This window comes from Colobus angolensis, unplaced genomic scaffold, assembly GCF_000951035.1.
Source record: "Colobus angolensis palliatus isolate OR3802 unplaced genomic scaffold, Cang.pa_1.0 Scaffold12, whole genome shotgun sequence".
Classification (NCBI taxonomy): Eukaryota; Metazoa; Chordata; class Mammalia; order Primates; family Cercopithecidae; genus Colobus; species Colobus angolensis.
In genome coordinates, this window is record NW_012113141.1 from 1,010,925 (window position 1) to 1,016,565 (window position 5,641).

A 5,641-nucleotide genomic window follows, 5' to 3' on the forward strand; every position below is an offset into this window, starting at 1 on the left:
GTCTCCGTCCTGAACGGGTCTCCCGAGCCACTTGGTGGCTCAAGAGTGGGCCTCCCACCTGCGCAGGATTTTTTGGCTGAGGGAGGTAAAGAGGAGACAAGGACACTTACCCCAGAGAGGCCATGAGAGTGAGGGAAGCGGGTCTCAGGTCCTGGTCCATCTGCGGTGTGGGAGCAGGAGGAGGTTCCTCAACCCCTAGAGGCCTGAGGAGGGGTCTCCTCCCGGGTTTCGGCACCAACTGATTTGTTTTTCTAAGACCAGCCGAGCGGGCACAAAAGAACCAGCGGGTAGGCAAGTGTAGGAGCAAAACTGCAAATTTATTTTTGGTAACCTAAGGTGTGGGGAAGAGGTCTGTCGGCCTCTGGCGAAGAAGGCCGGCAGAGTCCCCCGGTGGGGCTCTCGGACGGAGTTCCTGCTGTCCCGACATCCCGACAGGAGTGAGGACTCAGGAAGGCCGCGTGGCTCACTGGCCGAGAGCGGCTTTTCTAGGAGTGGGAGGGCAATAGGCGGGGCACGGGCGTGTCGGGGGCATTCCACAGGTGCCACCAGGTAAATCTTGGTCTCTTTGGATTGACGTCACCTGGCGCATGCCCAGTTGATCTGCACCTTCCCAGGCGCCAGTTGCATTTTCGCGCGCGCGGGAAGAGCTGGTGGTGAAGAAGAACCCGGAAGTGCACCATCTTGCCTCCGTTCGTCCAAACAGTATACTTTTATTTATTGTTTCCAGTGCGTAACAGAATACTATGTCCATAAAATAATCTCAGATCTAGTTTTACTGATTAACTGAATGAGTGAATCCATTAATTATCTCTAAATCTCAACAGGAATTTATAAGACCTATGTCTTTGAATTTCTCCCTACATATTGAAATATCTGTGAGCTCTTTGGGGAAAGGGATTCTACCTATTGATTTTTATATTTTAAAGTCTTAACAGAGAACACTGAACATAGCAGAAGTTTAATAAATCTCTGTTATAAAGATTTCATCAGTGAAATACAAGTTTGCTTTCCTCATCATTTTATCCCAATGACCTAGGGCAAGATCTTATTCATTGCAGGAATTTAGCAAATATTCATTAAATAAACATGATTTGGAAATCTTGCTATTGGCAGGTACAATTAAATCTAACATGAAAAGTTTCCCTTGGGGGAAAAAATAAAGTTTCCCTTGGTGTCTTAGATTCAGGAATAAACGCAGATCAGAGCATGATTCTGAAAGATGTTTTATTTTGTACTATGAAACAGCTCTACCCTACAGAGGTGGGGAGCAGGGAGAAGGGAGAGAAGCTGGAAACAAACAAGTGAGGCTCACAGGAGAAAATAGCTCCTCCAAGGGGAGCCACATGCTCTGATACCCATGGCAGCCGCATGAGGAAGCAGCCTAAAATTAGCAGGACAGGCAAACCCAGGAAGGGAAAGCCACGGCAGCCTTCCCTGCCATCAACAAGTGAGGTGAGGGGCTGGGAGTCCCAGCTGGAACTATCCAATGTAGCCTTTGGAGCTCCACTGCTATTTGTGCCAGGTAAGGTCCTCCCACAAAACTCATCTTGGGAGGTAAAGCAAGATATATCTTAAGGGGATGTCCAGATAATTGAAATATTTAATACTGTCCAGTAAAAAGGTGCCTCCAGGAATCTAGTGATTAAGAAAGCAATAGATTAAGAGCATTCTTCCATTCATCCTTACTCAGGGTATTCATCTGAACCACTCACTCTCACCTTACTGAATTGGGGCTCTCTGGGGTGTGTAGTTGCTGCTTCTTTCAAGTGTTAAAGAGGGGAGGGTGTCCTAGAAAATCTTTAAAGCCATGTGGGAAAAGGAATGATGAAAGGGCATTGCCAAGCAATGGAAAGAAACTGCAGAGCCAGAAAGGAAAGATCAGAGATAATACAAATAGGACTCAGTGGGCAACAGTGTGCTTTTTTCATGAATGAAGTGCAGAGCAATTGAGCTGATTGAGGATAGTCAACAGAATCCTGGAGGGGACCAGAATATTCTGTATTGTTGTTTCGTAAAGAACTGGCTCAGTGATTGATTTTTGCATTGCACATGAATAGCTCCCAGTCAGGGTACTGATCTATCACTCTCCATCATTTCTATAAGTTTCTGTCTCCCATACTAGAATTCATTTTAATAATATATTACCAATTGCTTTTTGAAGTTACAGCTCCTCATTAATGGTAAAACCTTCCAGTGCTATTAACAGTTTCTCAAAGGGTTAATCTGAAGGCGTTGTGCAAGTGAATAGCAGAAGTTCAGAACTTAAAAAAAAATTATTGAGATATAATTAATACATTATACAATTCATCTGTTTAAAGTGTGTAAGTCAATGGATTTTAGAAAATTTACAGAGTTGTGCAACCATTGCCATAAACAATTTTAGAACATTTGTATCACCCCCTCATATCCAATAGCAGTAACTCCTCTTTTCCTCCAACATCCTCCCACTCACAGCCCCAGGAAACCATTAATCTACTTTCTGTTTCTATAGACTTGCCTATTCTGGATATTTCACATCAACGAAATCATACAATGTGTAGTCTTTTGTGAGTTTGTTTGTTTTTTTTTGTTTAATTTTTTGAACCAGAGTCTCACTCTGTTACTCAGGATGGACTGCAGTGGTTCTAGCTTAGCTCACTGCAAACTCTGCTTCCCGGGTTTAAGTGATTCTCATGCCTTAGCCTCCCAAGTAGCTGGGATTACAGGCATGTGCCACAATGGCCAGCTAATTTTTGTATTTTTATTAGAGACAGGGTTTTGCCATGTTGGCCAGGTTGGTCTTGAACTCCTGGCCTCAAGTGATCCACCCACCTTGACCTCCCAAAGTGCTGGGATTAGAGGTGTGAGCCACTTAGCCTGGCCTGTTTTGTGTTTGTTTGTTTTTAAGAGAATGCTTAAATGTGTGAGAAGAGAGAAAAGAAGGTTCTTTTGTTGTTGAAGTATCAACTGTTGATTTACCTTAAAGAGGATCTGTAATTGTCTCCAGTCTCTGTTTTCAGTGAATATTTATAACCCATTACTCTAAGATTTTCCAGTTATAGTGGTACTTCAGTATTATATATAATGAAATGATTAATAAATGCTTTACAGTAATGATAATTTTCCCTTAACGATCATCTCAGATATGATCTGATGGAATGAAGTATATCCATTTAGGATATCATTAGAGAACTTATATGGGACACAGCCTAAGGTTTTAGTAAATAATAAATGAAGTATGATGTAGTGTGTCTAGAACAGCACCTTGCAGGTATTAGGTTATTAGTAAATAGGCATATTTTCCTCCATCCTACTTTCAGTGTTAGACGCCTACTCGTGTTATAAAACCTACAGAGCAGATTTGAAAAAAATCTTAACCTAGCAGAGCGCTTTGAACATACTACTCAATGAACACTTTTTTTTTTTTTTTGAGACAAAGTCTCACTCTGTCACCCAGGTTGGAGTACAGTGGCGTGATCTCAGCTCATTGCAACTGCTGCCTTCTGGGTTCAAGCAATTCTGCTGCCTCAGCCTCCCAGGTAGCTGGGATTACAGGTGCCCGCCACCATACCTGGCTAATTTTTTTGTATTTTTAGTAAAGATGGGGTTTCACCATGTTGGTCAGGCTGGTGTCGAACTCCTGACCTCAAGTGATCCACCCACTTCGGCCTCCCAAAGTGCTAGGATAACAGGTGTGAGCCACCGCCTCCGGCCTCAATGAGCACTTATTAAAACAGGGAAGGTAGATATATAGTCATGAATATCTGCAACATAGAGCTGTGACATTCTTTCATAAGGGCTGGGGGAAATAGTTTCATATCCTGGACTAGAAGGCACCAATTATAACTTCAAGTTTGAACTATCAATTGTAATCTTAGATAACCTACTTACTTTCTCTGATCTTTAATTTATCTACATCTCCAGACTAGGAATGATAACACTGGATTATAGCTAAAATGTTATACCCATTGTTCATACTGTAAAACTCCATTATGTCTCCAAGACATACCTGCCCTGTGTTTATTTCATGCTAAAGGTGACACATTGAATTATAGGATTGCTTCTTAGGAAAGTCCAGTTGGTTGACTGTCATAAGACCTTGTAGCTTGTAATTACATTGATGAAATTACCAGGCTTCATTGTCTGGTGTTCAGCTTTTCAAACTCAGAAACTTAATATATATTTTTTCCCAACATTCTTAGAGCGATCCAGTCCCTTAGCAAAGTACTCGCATTAACCAAATTCCTAAGAGAGTACTATATCAGCCAGAATTCTGATTTGTTAATTTACTATGAGAAAAATGGTTTTAAAGCAAACCAAATAGCATGTTATGTTAAAAATCAGCTTTTCTTTTCTTTATGAGGAAACTTGTTTTTTAAAAAACTAAATTGAAATTAGAACGCTGCTGGGTAGGCATGGACTGGAGAAAGGCAGGTAATTGATTATGGCATCTTTTGAGCTTTGGCCTGGGCTCCCAGCTGCACCATCAGGAGCAGATAGGGCTCTCTTGGGTGGACAGTGCTGATTCCTTATTCTCTGATTTCTCTTTCCTGCCTGTCATTCTATTACCTCTTAAGATATAGATATACGCATATTTACATTTAAAGATATATATATACAAGTGCACCTACATGCATATGTACCATCAAGTAGACTACAGCCAACTTTTTTTTTTTTTTTCTTAGACAGGTCTTGCCCTGTTGCCCAGGCTGGAGTGTGGTGGTGCAATCTCAGCTCACTGGAACCTCCACCTCCCAGGCTCAGGTGATCCTCCCACCTCAGCCTCTCGAGTAGCTAGGACTACAGGTGCCTGCCACTATGCTGGGCTAATTTTGGTATTTTAGGTAGAGATGGGGTTTCACCATGTTAACCAGGCTGGTCTCGAACTCCGGGGTTCAAGTGATCTGCCCCTGCTTAGCCTCCCAAAGTGCTGGGATTATAGGCATGAGCAACGGCGCCCAGCCTAAACTACAGCCCAAATTTGCTCTTGTTTTTTGTTTTTTGTTTTTTCCTTCTTTTGATGTCCTTGAGCCATTCTCTTTTTTTGATGTGGAGGAAGAGTTTTACTATTTTGTTCTCTTTATAAAAATAAACACTTTTATTAGAAGTTTTTTTTTTTTTAAGTGCAGCCCCCCCCAAAAAAAAATTACAAGAGAAAAATCACCTGTAATTCTACTCCCCGGCTATAACTAACATTTAAAAATATTGTAATCCAGGTTGGGTTCTTTGGCTAGCACTTGTAATCCCAGTGCTTTGGGAGGCCAAGGCGACTGGTTTGCTTGACCCCAGGAGTTTGAGGGTGCAGCGAGCTATGATTGTGTCACTGCTCTCCAGTCTGGGCAACAGAGCACAACTCTGTCTCTTAAAAAAAAAGAAAAGAGTATTTTACTCCAGAATTTTAAAAAATAAAGTGGAGTCATATTATAAATATTGTTTTGATAACTGGTGAAAAAAATTTTACATGTCATCTTTCCATGTCTTGTTGGCTGGGCGCGGTGGCTCATGTCTGTAGTCCCAGCACTTTGGGAGGCCGGCCAAGATGGGTGGATCATCTGAGGTCGGGAGTTTGAGACCAGCCTGGCCAACATGGTGAAACCCTGTCTCTACTAAAAATACAAAAATTAGCCGGGCATGGTGGCAGGTGCCTGTAATCCCAGCTACT